The 19,605-nt window shown below is 40.4% G+C and overlaps 1 long non-coding RNA gene across 1 annotated transcript; it reads right to left on the bottom strand.

Annotated features, from left to right (window-relative positions):
- Window positions 1-214: 214 nt before the first annotated feature.
- LOC142492162 (uncharacterized) lies at window positions 215-19,007 on the bottom strand. Its single transcript, XR_012800785.1, has 3 exons — window positions 18,602-19,007; window positions 5,397-5,467; window positions 215-315 (listed from the first exon to the last, which is right to left on the bottom strand). It is a non-coding gene; the product is annotated as an uncharacterized LOC142492162 (long non-coding RNA).
- Window positions 19,008-19,605: the final 598 nt, after the last annotated feature.

The following is a 19,605-nucleotide window of genomic DNA, read 5'->3' as shown; positions in this document are numbered from 1 at the left end:
ATGCTTTGTAAAATATAATACTACAAAATTGTAATGTCAACGTAATATTTATAAATGATCAAACTATTATTTTTTCCTAATGAACAGATTTATTAACAAAAAACACACATGCATGATATTGCCAGAACTGCAGCTTCAATATGTCAATGATCAATACTTGCTAAATCAATATCTAACACTCTGCATTGCATGATGCACAGAAAGGGTGGCTGACATAAATTAGAGATGAAAAAATAATAACACTCACATACCGTGGTCATGTTACGTTGTGTGAATTATTGCGACAATGTCCCTTCACATTCATAGAGCAGGATCCTATGATTACATACACACAATAAAATGTGACACACAAAACGACATGAGGATAGATTGTGTTACATGTCAAAAATTATTATACACGACAATAACAATCTTACATGTAAAATAAGTGTCGATGACAGTTCTGCGGGTCTCCCCCCCACTGGCTGTATGGTCCATAACCCATGCAGGAGGCACAGGAGGATCCTCCTCTATATCTTGCCTAATGTTGGCAGGAATATTATAACGTATTGCAATGTTGTGAAATATACAACAACAAATTACAATGTCGGCAACCTTCTCTGGCGAATACTGAAGAGCCCCCCCAGATTTATCCATACATCTAAAGTGACTTTTTAACACACCAAAAGTCCTCACAATCACCGAACGTGTGGAAACGTGGGCCGCATTATAGCGTTCTTCTGCAAGCGTTAGCGTATTGCCCAGTGGGGTCAGGAGCCATGTCCAGCTTCCATAGCCCGATGTCGCCTATAACACAGGTATGAATGTTGAGATAGTCTAAAAAACTACAGCACATTGACTATTGACTTATAGTACTACATGAACAGGATTCAACTATGTACAACAGAACTTCACTATTGTGTGATAAAACATTGAACAAGATGCTTAAGTGCCAAACATGGATAATATTTTGTGTATTAGAAATAGAAAGTCAAGATTTGACATATTCTTGTAACATGACATTTAAATACCCCAAAAAATACATATGGACGTGACTAACAAATTAACATAGTAGTGCAATGACTTTAACATTGACTGACCCAATAACCAACCGTCCTCGAATTGGCCTGATTCAAATGCATGGAACACTGACGAATTAAGAAGGATATGTGAATCGTGGCAGGCACCTGGGAATAGGGCTACCACACTCATAATTTTCATGTTAGCGTCACATACTATTTGTACATTCAGCGAGTGGTAATGTTTCCTGTTACGGAAATTCCTCTCGACTTCACGTAGCGGGGTCAACGCAACATGTGTGCAATCTATAGCATCCATCACATTGGGTAGCCCTGCTACATTATAAAATGCAGTCTTCAGTGCCTGCCACTCTGTTTGCTCACTAGGAAAATGTATATAATCCCTAGCGCGTCTAGTCAGTGCACATAGAAACTGGCTAAGGACCCGCGAGAATGTTGGTTGCGAGACCCCGCCTACTATGCCCACAGTTGTCTGAAAAGACACAGAAGCAAGAAAATGTAATGAGCTCAGCAATTTAACAAAGCCAGGCACTGCATGACTCCTGTCTGTTGTTGGCTCTAAATCTTCTCTTAACACTTCATACAGTTCCAAGATAGCCGCTGAGCTCAATCTATAGCGACGGATGACATCATCCTCACTTAACCCTTCTAGGGAGCATCTTTCGCGGAAGTTTCGTGGCGCCAATGTCCGCCTTACTGCAAGTTGCCTCTCTCTCCTCTCTCTCCTCTCTCTCCTCGCCCTCCATTGTAACATAATCTCGTGCCTCCTCCTCACTACAAACTCCAGCACCGCCATATTGCCAATGACCTCCATTCGACCCTCGAAGGGAAGTGATTGACATGTATCCTTTAAATAGATGAATCAACAACCAATTAGTGTTAACGAGAACACGTAATGTATAGTATGTTGAAAATGTTAATGACAATAATACATGAAGAATTTTGATTTATAAGTAGATATGTGGTTCAAAACTACAATAATGATGTAATAATTCAAAAGCGATTATGTGAGGCCAATATGTATCATTTGTCACAGAAACGCCATAAACATGACATTTGTATCTTACATGTTCAGTCATGAAGGTGTTAAATCACAACAAGTAATTGTTTTTTTCAATCAAGGTGGGACACAAGCCTTGATTCTTATCAGCTTGTTTTGTAAACACGAGTATTGCCTTTTCAATGAACACCCTCCTAACATTTAAGGTGACACATTGAAGCAAGGAAAATTGATGTCACACAATTATTAATAATTTATTATCATTTACGTGTTCTCCTTCCATTCAATTCATGCGAATGATCCCCATATCTCAGGGTAAAGATTAAATATTCAGGGGAACACACTATGACATCCAGACACCCGTGGTCACCCCCTGGGGTGCCGGGGGGTGCCTGCGAACACCTATACTTCTCACAGGGCCACCCCGCACACATATATAAAAATTCGTATGTGTACTAAAATACATGTTGGATTGATGTGTGGGCACAGGTGTTGTGTGGCTTGTTTATTATTAAAACCAAAATAGGGCACTTTTCATTGTAGTCCGAAGAGGGAGTTAATGGAGTAGGGATCATTAATCCATTAAGTACTATAGCACTTATTAACATATCATGTGATTAAGGGTTATGGGATGTTAGAATGTTTCTTGTTCTCCTTATGCATTGTTTGTAACAACATAGCATTTTTCCAAACATAAGGATCAGGAGCCCCCTCATCGTGGCAACATAGCAGGGGTAAGTGTAAAATTGTAAAACAATTTTAAAGATGCTTATACACTGGCGACACACTTTATTCGAGCTCGGCTAGTCCCACGAATTCGGGTATACCCGGGTGTATTGAGGTTTGTGACTGTTTTCTGCCCGAGTGCATTGGGTTATTTTCCAGGCAGGGATTGAAGCATTTTATTCCCATTGGCTGCAATACTGCACAGTATATATATACTGCATTACAATTCATGAATTTATGCCATCTGGTAGACATGCGAAGCATTGCAGCCTATTAAATCCTAATCATTATCATTTAACAGATCAGCCGCCCGTCAGCCAGGCATGAACCCAGGCTGGGAAGGCAAATGCAACGGGGCTTGTCAGAGGTGAGGAGCGGCGCATTCCAGGTATCTGCCAGGTACATACTGGGTATTTGCTCGAATAAAGTGTGTCGGTGCAGTAGTTGTATGTGTAAATCCTATATTAAATATATCTGTATCAGAGTCATTTGTAACATTTATGCACTGTATATCTTAGGGGGGAGTGGGGATGTATGAATTAAAAATATTTTTGGAGGGGTTGGGTGGCACAACGTTGTTACAAGAAGCCCTCGGGGGGACACGGACAACCGCGGGGACACCCCTCGTCCCGGAGGTCAGCCGGCGAACCCCGTGAGGTCATCCGGAGACACCCACGGCCCTGTTGTATGGATGTAGTGGCTGCAGAAATGTAAACAATTAAATTTTTTCTAAGTCCAGCTCCTTTTGCGCTTGCCTTTTGCTGGCGCGTTTGTTTGCCGCGTTTTTAAAGGCCGATTCATTTAGCGCTGCTTAGTGAATCGGTAGTACTGGCAAAATTCAGCGCAATAGGCTGATCGTGCGCATTTTGCGCTGAGGGCAAAAAAAATCACTTTTAAGACCGATAAAGCGCCGTTATCACTGCTTAGTGAATCGCAATACAGCTTTATCGGGCTTAAGGGGTACTTAGCGCTCTTAAAGCCACTTAACGGAGCTTAGTGAATCGGCCCCACAGAATTGTATTGCAGTATAGAAGCCATGGCCACAGTGCAACAAATGAATTGCTAAAAAAACAGACCAAAAAGATAAAGCCAAAACAATTGAAGAACAGATGAAGAATGAAATATCAGTGACATATTGCCTGTCATAGCTGTTTCCGCATGAGAATAATAGTAAGTGGATAGTGATGGTTTAGAAAATAAAACAATAATTTGGTTGCACTTTCAATTACTATGTGACTATTAATTCCTTGGCTAAACATTTAGAATTGCTTGCAACTGCTTGTTCATGTAAATGTATGCAACCATAAAATAGCAGTAGCTTTAATGTAAATACAATTACATATTTATAGCTTGGTGTGCAAAATAAACACTATTTCTGAACATTCAAAAAAAAATGTTCTGTGGACATTTTATCATACCAGTCAACACTGTTAACATGATATGTTTTTCTTTTTTCTTTAAATAGATACTCTAATGTTTTGGTAGCCATTTATTCTCCAAGACACCAACATAATAATTTGCATACAGCAATCACTTTGTTTCCTTTACGCTTTGAGATCTAACCCACAAGGGATTCAAATATCACCACCGTGACGTAGGCTTCCTGGTGACATCATAGGTAGCATTCCACAATCAGAGAAAGTTTGCTAGCTTCCAAAAATACTGAAAACGATTCTTTGATCCTTCTGGCTTCAAGAGGACATAACATGCAAAGTAACATGCATACTTTGGTAGCTTGCGGCTCTAAAGTGATTCTCCCTTTTTATTTATTTTTCCCATAGTATGTGTCTGACAGATGTTGCATTTTATTTAATTTGTTTGTACACATTCATGATAATATGTATCTCATCATATGCCTGTAAACAGATTGATCCAAATATTTTCTCTAAACAGGTTGCGTGCATAAATTCCAATGTATGCAGTGTCAATTAGATTTACAAAAAATAAAAATAACATTAACAATCCATACATTTGATAACTTATCGAATAATTCATTCTGATTCTCACATTGTGCGAAACAGACAAAACATTATTTTCAACAACATTTGCTATGATGGAGTTGCAAACTAAGGAAATAAATATTTAATGGAAACTATTTTATAATGACGATAAAAACCTAAATTTTTCATCTGTTTCCACTTTGTTATTGTATAGAAACGTATTCTACTGTATGTATATCTAGAGAGCCAAAATACTAACAAGTTCATAAGGACTTACATTTAAATGTGTCATTAATGTTTTGTCAAATACATGTAACAAATAACTCACACAGATCGCGTTCAGCTGTTTACATTTTGATCCTTAAAGTTGATCATTTTATCCATACGTGGCTGAAACTGGTACGCTAAATGTAACAAAATCTAAAATCTGACCATTTCCAAACTCTCATTTTCTGGGTTGTTAGCTAGCTCATTTTCCTTTTGTTCAAAAATGTAGTCTTTATTTAAATGAAATTGGAACACTGAAAATGTCAAAGAGAATGTCATTATACATTACACCATTATTGGGACACAAAGCTGATTATAGCACTTGCTAATGCTCATTGTCCGGAGCTGGCTGCATTTTCTAGAATGATATATTATTTTTGCTGTACAGTATGTCCTTTATGGCTGATTTACCTATTGATCCTGATCTATGTTCATTATACTTACTTAGAGGTCTCCTGAAAGGTAGTAGTTGAGCATTCGGTTCAGTGGACTGGGGCCTGTACACAATGCCAGCTCTATTTTTTTTATAATAATAAAGAAAAAAATATTACATATATATTTATTTCAATGCATTTACAGTAGCAAAATGAAAAATGTACCTTTTGGAGATTCACTCTAACTATGTTAGTCTACTTTTTATAGCGCTGTATTATAATTGCTGTACATATATAAAATACAAATATGGAAATAAATCATAATTAGGACCATCTTTTAATAATGTATCACATTGTAGCATCATAAGCACTATGGGTAAAAAATGCTGCACTCTCTTGTATGATCAGTCTATAGGTTTGTGTAATAAAGGGGCTGGTTGGGAGTAATAGTAAGTATCCTTAAGCTGCCGGTGAACTTATATTAAGAAGTCATATCTCATACAGAAGTCCAAAGATGCTTAAATGTACTTTATATTGCTTTCATTGCAGATGATGTGAACAGCACATACATTTCATAGTATTGTTTAAGGTACTTTGCTCTGATTTTCCCCCCCCCATGTGTGCATAAACAATATGGGAGAAGTGGTACATATGAAATTAGTAATTGGACATGAATCTTATAATAGTACATGCCATTTTAACTGTAATTTATTTCCTTTTTGGCAGCATTGATAAAGCAGTCAGACCTACAGTGATCTGTTATAATCGTATGTGACCAACAGATCTCTCAAAAGTAAGAAACATTACCAAAAAACTATACAATAGAAAAATAAGTAGCTTTACAATACTGGTACAAAATTGAAAGCAGATGGATTTTGTTTTCTTTCATATATTTGGACCCTGTTATTTTAAACAACTTTGCACCACGCTTCTTGAAACAGCTCCCATTATTGGCATTTATGCTAAAACATGGTTAGGCAACTCCAGTCTTTAAGGGCCACTAACATGTCAGGTTTTCAGGATATCTTCGACTGAGCCACTGATTGAGCCACCTGTACTGAAGCAGGAATACCCTTAAAATCTGACCTGTTGGTGGCCCTTGAGAGCTGTTTCCCACCCCTTTACTAGAGCCTAGAGATGGGGGAAACTTGTCAAAATTTGTTTCGCAGAACTTCCCCAAGCTTTCCATTCAAAATCCGTTCCACGGTGTAAAATCCATCAGCGGATTGTTCCAGTTTAAATTCTTAAAATCCATCAGAAGATTGCGGAATCTGCGGATTAGACAAATCCACCAGCGGATTGAGGATTGGATTGTTGGTGGTTAAAAAAAAAAATCCGAAAAAGATGATTCGTCCTTTTTGAGATTAATTTGCAGAAATCCGCAACCAAAGTAACCGGGCTATCCGCGGCGGATCCAAATCCACCCAAACAAATCACCCCTCCCTACTAGAGCCACATACAGTAAAGTATTTTAGAACCACATACAGTATTTATCCCAGAGTTCATAATGTATGTTCCTTCCCTATAGTAACTGGGATTCTTTCATCTATCTCTTGGCCATCTGGAACATCAAGCTTTGCTGTAAAGCAAATCTACTATACCTAAATGTATAAGGCTTCTCTGGCATAGGTTTTAAAACAATTTAGCAGTAAATCTTATATAACTGCATAGGAATACCCACCTATTTTTGTGCATACCACTTGTGACATGAAAATGAAATGCTGTTAACTTGAGAAGAAACATATGGCAAATCTATAAACTTGAACTTGCTGCAGTATAAACGGTATCCCTGTTATCCCATGATGTATTTCCTCTTATTTGGTGTCATGTTACTGTTTAGGAATGCTAACATCACATTCTCTCAAAACAATAGCTTCCTTTTAGGTGAGGTATTTGATATTTGGTATGGTAAATGTGGGCCCCTAAATTACAAAATAAAAGTAAGTTCACAACCTTTATGACGTAAACAAAATGCTGCTACATTTTATTCTCTTATATAAAAATTAAATATGGCTAAAGTACAAGTGCAGGATAAGCAAAATAAATGGTATTTACTATTTTAGCATATTAAAAGAGTAAAGTATTTTAATTTGCTTCACTGCAAAGCCTATTGTTGTTCAGTTTAAATACCCTTACTCATAATGTTTTAAAAGTTGAGCTGAATCTATCCTATTTTCTTTATTTTTTTTTTTTTTTTTTTAATTTTATGACCTGTGGATGGGATATGCTTCTTCCTACAGACCATTTTACTGATTTATATTACCATTTGCTGTTGTGTATGTTTTTATTATCTATGCCTATGCATTGTCTGTTTCCTTCTACCGCAGGTCTCCACTTAGGACTTTCTATTCACCATTGTTGCGTTTGACATTTTGGTTTCCATTACTACCCAGGGCGTTATTGGCTTGTGTGCTTAGCGCTATTTGTGCTCATATATCCAATGCAATTACGACATCATGAAACAATGTGGGATTTGCCGTCCTGAATGTATTGTATGGGCAGGCTCCTGTATTATAGCTAGCCAAGCTTTCACCAGTGGTTACGTTTACTTGGGGGGTATTTTTGTTTCCGGAGTGACGCATATTGATTCATTATGTCATGTATAATGGTGTCACTGCTTCGTTTCGTGCTCAAAGCCAGAAGCAAGAGGCTGGTAACTTATGGCGTACACTTCGAAAGGTATAAATATGTTTTCTTTTATCTTAGAAATTAGCCCTGAAGAAGGTGCTAGGACACCGAAACTTTGGATGTCTTTTAGCAATATTCAATCTAACTATGTATTGTTATAACTCTATGCCCAGGACATACTTGAAAACGAGAGGTAACTCTCAATGTATTACTTCCTGGTAAAAAAAATGTATAAATAAAATATGCGAACTTAAATGTTGATACTTTTGTGCTCCAAGGTCTGCCCTACCGCTACACTGTTTGGGGTAAAAAAAAAGCACGTACCACAGAAATTGGCTGCCACGATCCTTTAGAATTATTTATCTCTGGAAAATGCTAGTTTTTATCTGTCTAAATTTAAAACTTCCCATCATTTGAAAACACAATGGAAATATGTGTTGTTACATGTGATAGGCAAATTAAAGATTAATTCCCTTACAGGTGCTTCTGTTAAAAGTACAATATTTAATAATAATATTTGCACAATTAAACTCCTGTGGAGAGTTGTATATATGTGTGGTAAACATTCCAATTCATTATTTTCATGTAAACTCCATTTTTATGAATCCAGCAATATTACTTTAAAACATAAACATGTTAACTAAATTGGTGAGGGAAGGTGATGCTAACAAGAACATAAGAAACCCTTATTATGTGTAACCTTAGATTGTTTATGTCACTGTGCCTACCTCCATCTGCAATCGTTTTTATTTTTACATACTTTATGTTGCTCTGCAATGCAAGCCTCTTGATCATCGGAGTGTAGAATTGGGTGTTATAAGTACAAATTGATCCAGCCTTCAAATTTGTAGGGCTTTCAGTTTGTTGGAGATTTGCATCATGCAGTTTGCTGGTAAAAAAAGGTTGTTCCCTCGCAATTCTTTTATTAAATAAATGCAGCCGTTCTATAACTTTAAGGCAATGTAATTATCTAAGCTGTCAATCGATCCATTCTCTCGTGATCAATTGGGAAAGATCCTGCTTTCCCCGGGCACCAAATATGTCTGCCTATTTCAAATAGAGAAAGTACCATGCTTTTGTAAATGGTTGCTAGAGCAGACCAAGGAAATGTAATACATTAAAACCAATTAAAAAAAGAGCATAAAGAGGGAAAATAAATAATGCAGGAAGGTTTATTTAATACTACACTACAGATTTATTTTAAAAATAAATAAATAAACACATAGGATTTTCAAGGTAATGCTGTTTTCAGATGCTGGCAGTAAAAAGTAAAACCAGTTCACAGCTGGGAGACTGAGATAAATAACTCAGAGGTTGTCCTCATTGTGAAACACTTAGGTTTGATCGTCCTACTATGTACTGCTGCGGCCAACTTGAGTCTAACATTTGCCCGTAATTGTCCGGGGCTTTTTTTGGCTGGCGCCCGGCTGGCGCCAAACTTGGCCACGCGCCAGCCGCATCTTCCCCTCCCCGCGTGCAAAATCAAGACGCTGTTCCCCTCCTCTTCCAACCCCCTGGCTGCTCCTCTGCTTTGCGCAGCTTTGCGCTGCTTCCCCCTTACCCCTGCTTCCCCTTCAGCCTTCGTAGATGCCGGGGAACCCTGGCACATGTGACCGGCGCCACAGTGACGCGCGGCACTCGCCAGGAAAAAAACAAAACCTGCCGCCGTCTGCCCGCACATTGCCCCCACATTGCGGTGGCGGCCGCTTAAGACTCAGCTCGGCCGCCACTGTAGGTACTAGTAAGTGTCTTATTAATATTGCATTAAACTTTACCAATATCTAAAGACCTGTGTGCATTCCTAACCTTATCATTATTATTATTATTAGTATTATTATTATTATCATAAAAGCAATAGTACAACATATAATATAATACAAAACACTGTCACATTCTGGGACAAACGGCATAGAGGTACCTGCCCAGATGAGATTACAATCTAAAATAAAGGATGAGATATAAGGTGTAATGGGGTAGTAAAGGGATTTAAAGTATATTGTGTCACAGGTATGTTATGAATATTTGGGTCAATAGGGAGATTTTAAATCTGTAGAGTGTCACAGGAGACCAGGACAATTTACATTGGGATCACAAACAAAGGAGTTAAATAAACAAGTTTATTTTGACTGGAGACAACAGGTACAACACGATACAAGATTAAGGCAAACTCACCAAAACAGGGTTACAGGGAGAAATCTTAGGTGCTGGGCGCCACTTCTGTAGGCTTACCCAGGTCAGCTTCCACTCTGCGCAGGTTTCTGGTCTCTCAAGATGGAAAATAGCTGAAGCGCTCAAATGCAGGTATATCTCAAAATGATAATAAGCCAGACCACTGTACCAGGGTACTAACAATTGATATAGTACCTATTGTGTCATATAATGGGTACTATCTTCCTGAAGACAGGTGGTGTGTGGTGCAACCCACTCACCATTAGTCTCATTGGCAGGTTCCCCTGAAAAATATACAAGTACTCACATCCTGGTAGGGCAGGCAGGCAGGCTGTGCAGCTACTCAATGCAATACAGGGAAAAGGGAGACCAAAAAGCGCACCAGCACAAACGGAGCAGGAAGAACCCAGGACAAAAAATGATTAAAAGGGCACTTTAATGTGACAAAAGACCCATCCAACGCGTTTCGAACGTTAAAGTGCCCTTTTAATCATTTTTTGTCCTGGGTTCTTCCTGCTTCGTTTGTGCTGGTGCGCTTTTTGGTCTCCCTTTTCCCTGTTCTGGTCTCTCAAGACCTCAGGGATCCTATTCACAGAATAGCAAGTTCAAATGTCCCACTCGTCTACTTGACCGAGCTTCGCTTGTGTATCTCTACCAAAAACCTCGGAGATAGATCTATTAACCAAAGTCAGGGTAAACACCTGGTAAATTGGGGAAATTAGATTGGCAGGGGTTTACATAGACCTTGCCTCCATCTAAAACTATAGAGGAGGGCTGTTGACCAATCAGCGTACGGATGCAATGTGCAGGCCAATCAAAGCATGGATGTTATATTGACCAATCTGAAGTCTGACCCATGGGAGGTCACAGTGCTTTAGGACAGTAAGAAATTCAAACAGACCACTGGGAACTGCATCAGTTGGGACTAGTCCCAATTTCCTTTGTGTACAGGCTGGCAAAGTAAACTACCCACTAAACACACAACTGAGTCATGCGAATACATTACATTATATATATGCATGGGGAAACAACTGCTATAGAGCGCACAGTATCACACAAGACAGCCATTGCAAAATAGAGTTCTCCTTGGCACTGGTACTTGTTACTCTTGCACATTTCAGTACATGAAAAAATGGAAAAACAAAGAAGTGTAGAGAACAATAATGAGGTATTACACTATTTTAAGGACAAAAAAAACACCTCTGTGTAATAGTTATCTTCTTATTTTGTACAGTTCCCCGCTCCCCTTACTTTTGGAGAATGTATGTCTAATGAGATCTGTGACCGAGATCTCTTTAAAGATCCCCGAAATTGCACTTCATCAAAGAAAGCAAAAGAGAAGTCTGTATCCAGTCGAAGCTTGTCAAATGTGCAGAATTTTCCTGATCAGCCATTTTTTTTAAATGCAATCAGCACAAAATTTCTTGGGGTAGGTAGCTGCTGGCTTAACCTCACAGACTTGAATCTAGACTTGGAAACTGATTTTCTAAGTTTAACAACTTACTCTCCTGAAGAGGCTGGTCAGCTTTCTGGGCACCTATAACTGCAGAAGGAGCAGGCATGCTGCTACTCACTCAACAAGGGAACAATATCCCCCTTTAAATACCTGGAGTCCAGATCTAGCTTCCTCCCTGGCATAGGACCCCAGCAGTACTGCAAAGGTCACAGAACTTATTTTGGCGTAAAAAAAACACACTCCATAATGAAATCACTCCGTCGGCATCAGCATGCAGCGTCGTGATGTCACCAGCCTCCGAATTCCCTGAAAGAAAAGCAAGCATCCCCGCAGGGGGAGGAGATCCAGGGGGAGGACACCTCAGCTCCATTCTTTTGGTAAGGTATGGGAAAGGCAGGTAAAACACCTCCTGCTCCTCCAAGGATGGCAAAACAGCCATAGAAAAAATAAAAAAAAACAAAAAAAGGAGAGATGTCCAAAAACAAAACCGTCCGAGAACCTGTCGATATACTTTCCGTAAGGTAAAACAAGAATAGCTGACCTGGGACATGCTGCCTTATATAGGATGGTCTTATAATTTATTTTCCTAGCTCAGCTGGTTGGAGGAGTAAACCAATTATTTACTGCCATAGAGGATGTAGAAAAAAATAGGGACTATAGTTTTAGACATGTTTAGTTTGAGGTTGTGATGAGACATCCATGGAAGAGGTAGAGATAGAGAAGAGCAGAGGTCCCAGAACACAGCTTTGAGGGCCCCCAACAGGATGAGGTTATTTATTTATAAGATAGTTTACCAGGAAAAATATATTGAGAGTTACAGTTTCCTGCTGCTGCTGTGTTGATCTGAAGACACACATACACAGACAGCCCTGTAAGAGACTGCAAGTGGAAAGCTGCAGGTACAGAGTGTAATCTGGGGAAATAGTCTGCCGCTGGGTCCCCGATCGAGCTCCGTCCTGCCCCTCTGGCAGCTCCGCTCCTCGAGTCTCCTTCTCAGGGTCCCGACGGCGTCTTAGACGACTTCTGCTGGGCTAGACGTTCCGAAGATCTGGAACCGCGCTGGTGTCAAGGAAAGGCCGTTTTGAGGAGGACATAGCCTGTGCACGGGCTTTTGGAAACTCTCAACCCTAGCCACCCGAAGTGAAGATCAACACAGCAATCATCTGCCAACATGGAAACAGCCAGGACAAACCACCCCAACCCAGGAAGGGATCCGTTGTGGAGTCTGGCAGCATCTCCTCTCTATGCCTGAAATTATCGGCCGCTTGTAAGTGTTCAATCTTTTTTTCCATTGTTAATAAATTTTATTGCACTATTTTTTTCCCTTTATTTTTTTGCTAAGGAGGATACCAGGAGGCTTTTCCTCACCCTCAACAAAACACAGCTATATAAGGAGAAGAGTAGAAGAATTCAAGATATTAGACATTTTGATGTAAGTGTGTCTCCTTTCATTCAGCAGTATCTTTCAATCTCCATTGATCTCCTAACACCCCTACTCCCCCCCCTCCCTAATCAAACGAAGAGCTGTGTATAATCACTGTGTTGGTCCCTTACTGTGGTCCCCTCTCTTCTCTCCCTCACTTATATGCTTTAAACGCCGTGGAGCCACAAGCAGAGCAACGCGCCGGAGGACCCCCCTTTTTTCTACCAATATTCCATTCCATGTTTTTCTCCTAATTATTCTAGGAAGTCTTCCTTCTGGATTGGCATGAGTAGAGAAAGTCACTTCTGTCCCTGAGAGAAAGTATAGGTGAACACATCAAAGTATGTATCTATCATTACTTAAAATAACTTCCCTTCCAAGCTTATTGCCACAAAATACTTGACCTTATTATTGAGTCCTCAAATGTCTATGTAATTTATTTACTAATTCTTATCTCTTAAATTCTGTGTACTCAGTATCTGATTGAAAAGTAATTCACACTTCGAAAATATGATTTTTGATGTTTTCTTTACACATTTTGTAAGTAATGTAATCCGTTTCCTTTTTTGCATTGCGTGACACTAATTTTGCTGACTTAATTTCCTGATATTATTTCCATTAAGCAAAGTGTTTTTAAAAGGAAATATCAGCCATTTCCCCCTACGATAAGGCAGGAAGGAATGACTGTACTGTATATCAAACTTTTGAAGCTGCCAACATTGTGCAAATGTAATGAAAATTAAGTTAGCACTCAAAGAAATCCTGAAACTGTAAATATAAAACAAATATGTAACATGACAAAGGGATGTGGAATGACAACATTTTTTTCTAAACTCATTATTTTACCGTAAAATACCGTTTTTAATGTAATTAAGGCAATACCTATAGCCAAGGAAAAAAATGATCACTATTGAGTGCAAAATGTCAAACTCCTGGAATGTATGTCTAGACACACATTAAACATTTTCTTATTACAGCTACATCTAATTTAACCCTTAAGTGGTCAGAGGGGCCTGGAAAGACGGACTAATGATGTTTACAGCCCTGTAGTTCTTCATACGAAATAAGATTTGTTTCCCTCTTTTAAAATTTTCTTTTTGTACCAGGTCTACAGCAGGAAAACGTAATACATTAATTCTTGTTTATAACCTTGGACAAGTCACTTTCTAACCTGATTAAATAGTGTGAATTGTTATAAACACTTAAAATATTCTAGAAACTTTACTTAAGATGAATAAATTGTGCAACTGTGTTTCTAAACAGCAACCAAGCGAGCATTAAAAACTGCCATCTTTAAAATTGCATTGGCATTTAAAAAATTGCCAGCAATCTGATGCGGTGAAGATATTGGCCCAGCTAAGGCTGCATACTTATGTTACCTCTAGAAACCCTCTGCTCAGTAGCGTTCCATATCCCTGGGGCCCTTGACAGGCCTGTTACTAGGACCTCTATGATCAGCCTCCTCATTTTATGCTGGCCTGCCACTACATGGCTTTTTGGGTGAGAGCCAATGATGGACACTCTCGTAGGGCTGGTCCAATTATGCCTACAGATACAGAGGCCGTTATTCGAACATTTCACTGAGCCGTTTTCGTGTGCTCTGCTGTATTCCACGCGGCCAAGCACAACAGGCACACCTGTGTTTACTGCGGTTGATTTGTTTGAATTTCATGGATTCTGATTTCTTTGGGTGCAATTCTTTGCGTATCCGTGGCAGAAATTAATGAATTGTAATGATGCGTACAGTACTGTGCTACTGTGTCAATTTGCAGGTGTTTAAAAACCAGAACACCAAAATGCCATATTCTGCACTCGATGAAAACACGAGTCAACATGCACCTAAGGCGGTAAGGTTGGAAGAAATTGTGCGCCATGATATGGGATTTCCGAGGTATACAACGCGTGAAGGGTATAGTCTGTCTTTCCGCATACCATGGGAATAGTACAAGACCATCTTGGTGGGACTCTATATAAACAAGGTACTTTCCCTAAGTATAAAACAATAAAAGGGAATCTTTACTCTATCCTAAATATAGGGATGTATATAACTATTCACAGTGAGATCCCTCTTCTTCAACTTATAGTCCAGTCTGATGTCAGTGCTGCACCTCCATCTACCACAGGTTCCAGGCGTGCTGGATGCAGTCCCCATGATAGAACACTGTTATCCTCTCCCTGAGTAACTGCCCCCTCAGGCCAGAGTATATTGAACATGAGTCTTTATTGGCATCCACAGAATATACAGTGAATACTCTTTGGTTCCCATGCATCTGGATGGACTCTGGGTCAGTTATGTACTTTGACCTTATCACAGTCCCCTAGTGGAACTGTTAGTTTAGTCTCACCCCGCAGGGTGAGACAGCACACATTCTGCTGGCAGACTAGAACACCCTAAATGTAGGCATGATTTTCCTTAGTGCAGAAGGGGAGGGTACAAGGTCTGCCCCCGGATTGGGCAACAAACAGACCATGTCACACCTCCACTCCTGCCACTCAAGGAAGCTGCAGTGGGAGGGCAGAGGTATAGCCAGAACCAGCCATGGCTAGAGTAAAAACACGAGTATGTTTATGTATATAAATTGCTTAATTGACCTTGGTTTTCTATTGCCTAAGAGCAGTGAATGTGTTTGAAAAAATGCAGCTAAGAGCATACTTGAAACTAATACATTGCCACTTTGCGTAATCTTACTGTATGTTCTTAGGGTACTGTTATTGATATACAAAACATTTGAACCTTTAACTGTGTCCTTTTTTTCTCTAAGATACACTGTGTGCACCATGCTAAGGACAACCCTGTTACCTACTCAAAAAAAATCAGTCACCATGCAAAACATTATCATTATTATACTGTACCTGTTAGTTCATTATAACTAGTGTAAAGTACAGGCATATCCTGATTTAAGGACACTCACTTTAAGTAAACTCGCGAGTAAGGACATATCGCCCAATAGGCAAACGGCAGCTCGTGCCTGTCAGCACGTCATGAACAGCAATACCGGCTCCCTATCTGTACCGAAGCTGTGCGCAAGCGGGGAGACTATAGAGCCTGTTACAAATGCGTTATTTACATCAGTTATGCTCGTATATGACGATTGCAGTACAGTACATGCATCGATAAGTGAAAAAAAGGTAGTGCTTCACTTTAAGTACATTTTCACTTTACATACATGCTCTGGACCCATTGTGTACGTTAATGCGGGGTACGCCTGTAACTACATCATACAGGAAAAGTAAAATTCCACGTGTTTCTCTGATGCATAAAATAATTAGACATTGTCACGTAGCAGGTATGTCCTCACTGCCACTGGTTACCGATCCAAACTGGCCAATCCGCTGCCACCAGAGCCTGTTGGGTAGGCTCAACCCTTCAATATCCCCAGCATTTCCCCTATGGGAGGCTACCCCATGAATCAAGTTTCCACATACCATACACATTTTGGGTTTATTATATACAAGATACAGCAACAAGGTATCCAACACCCAGCAGAGATACAAAATAAATGTGAAAAATCAAAGGTGCTAATGACTTCCTTTCAGGACGGCACAGAAACTTGGTAATCCTGGCCACTTTAGTCTGTTTTGGCTCAAACTGAGCACAGATATCTTTCTGGAAGCAGTGGAGATCTTCTGGACACTTCTCCAGACTACCTGGTTAGAATAACCCATTCAAAATGCTGGGGGGAAAATCTGCCAGCCAATCAGCATCTTCCATTTAACTCCTCAACCAATCAGGAGAGAGCTGGGTGAACATAAGGGACCAATAACAAGAGGAGCATGGTTACATAAAAACACCCCATGCATGGGGAGTGTTATGGAGGGGAGGGAAAGGCAAACCTAGCCAATTCTGTGAGTGCTGATGGGCTGCTGCACATTGCTGGTGTGGGTATCCAGGTATCCTGCTGTTTATGCAGAACAAAGCTCCAGCTTTACAATACAAGTCCTCCCAGCAAGTGCTCAAACTCCTCTTGGTACCCCAACACTGTTCACACCACAGGCACCCTGTTAACATACCCATACAATGGGTTTCCCGTCCCTGGCACACAATGACAGGCTCTAAGACAATTACCCAGTAATTACAGCTACTTTGTAAGAGTACTGTAGTTCCAGGTTAACCCCCGAGTTGCCACAACCTCACCAACAGAGCTATACCTCAGTGGTTCAAAGTCCCAACATACAGTGTTGAAACAGGCATCTCCCCTGTGCCCAAAATGAACCCTTAATTATCCACATACAATTCTGAGAGAATGGGCAGCAGGTCAGGACTTTACCTTTATTTTGGAAGCCCTACTGCCCATTTGGTCAGTGATATTCTCTTCTTCGTTAGGTTTCTGTGCTAAGCTGAAGTAATCATACATTTGTAGATACAATCAGGAGAGAGAACATTTCAATTCCAGTGAGACTGATTTGCACCCAAATTTGGACCACATTCTGCAAGGGTATCAGGAGAGCACACTCACTAGAAAGTAATTGTGTGGTCCTACCAAATGTCCTGGTTTACCCAAGACAGTACATGTTTGATAAGCCTGTATAAAAATGTAGAGGTGACTAAAACTTTAAAGCATTGTTAAAATTACCAAACTGTGTTTTCATTTAATTAAAGCATTGCAGATTACAGAGCAGCCCTGTACTTTATATCTAGTATATTGCTGGCTCACATAAACCTGTTCCAGGGGAGATATAAAAATAATAGCTTTATCTTTCGATCATGGATTGCAAGGTACAGAAAACTATACTACAGGAGGAATACAAGTGCATTCCTAATTGATGTGGTTACATACCGTGGTATCAGTAGTTATTTTATTAGCAAGAAAAGGCTTAACAAAATAGTGTATATATGTTTGTGTTTCCCTTGAACATGTCAATTCTTCATGCACTGCTTTGTTTTCAATGGCTACAAAAGAGATGGCCTTTTTTTTTTTAATTTTAATTCCTATGACATTTTGAGGCTATAATTAAGATCTGTAAAATTACTACCTCAATGCAAGTGTAATGGTTTATTAATGAAAGGATCAGGGTGGGACGAATAGCCAGGGGGAAAGACAGGAAGTGTTCACATTCTTTCCAAAGGTCAACATCAAAAGGTCTTTTTGCTCCAGTACATAAAGTCAATACATTCTCCATCTGGTATCTGTGTGTATATATATATTTTACTATTAAGGTGTTCCAAGTTGGTGCTAGCCCACTATATAGTACGGACCTCATCTGGGTGGAGGCGCTGTCAGAGTTGTGTTATATTGCACCCCAGGCTCCCAAAGGCGCAGGCGCAGGCCTCCTGGAAGCCAGCGGGTAGAGGCAGCACCCGTAGTCAGGGCATTCCACCACCTCAGTTAGATAAGGAGGGGGGATAACCTTGTGCAATATAACACAATTGGGGTGCAATATAACACAACTCTGACAGCGCCTCCACTCAGATGAGGTCCGCACTACATAGTGGGCTAGCACCAACCGGGAACACCTTAATAGTAAAATACACAGTGTCTGTATATAAATAGCTTTACTGAAAAAGGTTACTTACTCTCTAATCTTAACTTGCGACATAACAACAACATAACACATATTCATATAACCCACACCCACACTAAGTAGAGGTAACCCGCACCAGTGTCCAAGTGTCCCGGTTTACTCCCAGCCCATGTGTATGGCAGTGCTGCCCCGTGAAGCGTTGGTGCACTTGTGGGTACGCGTCCTGTACCGGGTGACGGATCTTCGCAAAGCATCTCGTCAAGCTCCGGATCCGCGTCCACAGGGTCCTCTTTCCGACACAGATATCTCTCTGGCACGAGTCCTAGGCCTAATGCTGCGTTTGATCCCAAACGCAGGCTTCGGAGACTTTCACACACAGCTCTATTTCTAAACTGTAATAACACTAAAGGGAAAATGCCCTCAGCACTATAGGTATTCCCTGGCCACAAACTAAGGGAAGGGAAACTAATTGGGGCCTGCAAGGGTAGACTTGCCTAGCCCCCAGAGCACAGCTCTGTGGGCAGAACCTGCACTTTCCCTGTCCTGGCTAGAACTCTCTCTCAACTGCCTCCTGCTTAACTGTCAGCATGAGTTCCCCTTACACAAATGTAGCAGCCTGATTGGCTGCTTGTGTTCCATCTCCTTGCAGCCCCCCTCTCTCCTCACTCTATACTGCCATGCGCGAACTCCCTGCTCTGACATCCGCAAGATGGCCGCTGCTACCCAGCCACCGAGACTTCCCGCTCCTGCGCGCCTCTGCAACGCCTCTGCACCGGCTCTAGGGCTAAGGGGGGGGGGGGGTCACGGGAAAACAGGCAAGCCTGTGAGGGGGGGTTGTGGGGGAACAGGGAAGCCTTCGAGGGGGGGGGGGAGTCACGGGGGAGATCCCCTAGCCCTGGCTACATATATATAGTTATATATACACACAAACACACACACACACACACACACTATTTATGTGTGTACACAGACACAATAACGTGTATATATTTTTCAAGTTGAGCCTATTTATAAATGATAGGAAAACATTCTTTTTCTTCAGAACAATGCAACAAAAAAAAAGACAACATTGCAGATTTCTGTAAAGCTAATACATGGTTTGACCTAAAATCACCAAATCCATTGCTCTTAGAAACTAAG

The sequence above is a fragment of the Ascaphus truei genome, chromosome 4 (assembly GCF_040206685.1).
Source record: "Ascaphus truei isolate aAscTru1 chromosome 4, aAscTru1.hap1, whole genome shotgun sequence".
Taxonomy (NCBI): Eukaryota; Metazoa; Chordata; class Amphibia; order Anura; family Ascaphidae; genus Ascaphus; species Ascaphus truei.
Note: the sequence above shows the minus strand (reverse complement) of the source record. Positions and strands in the feature narration are given on the sequence as shown.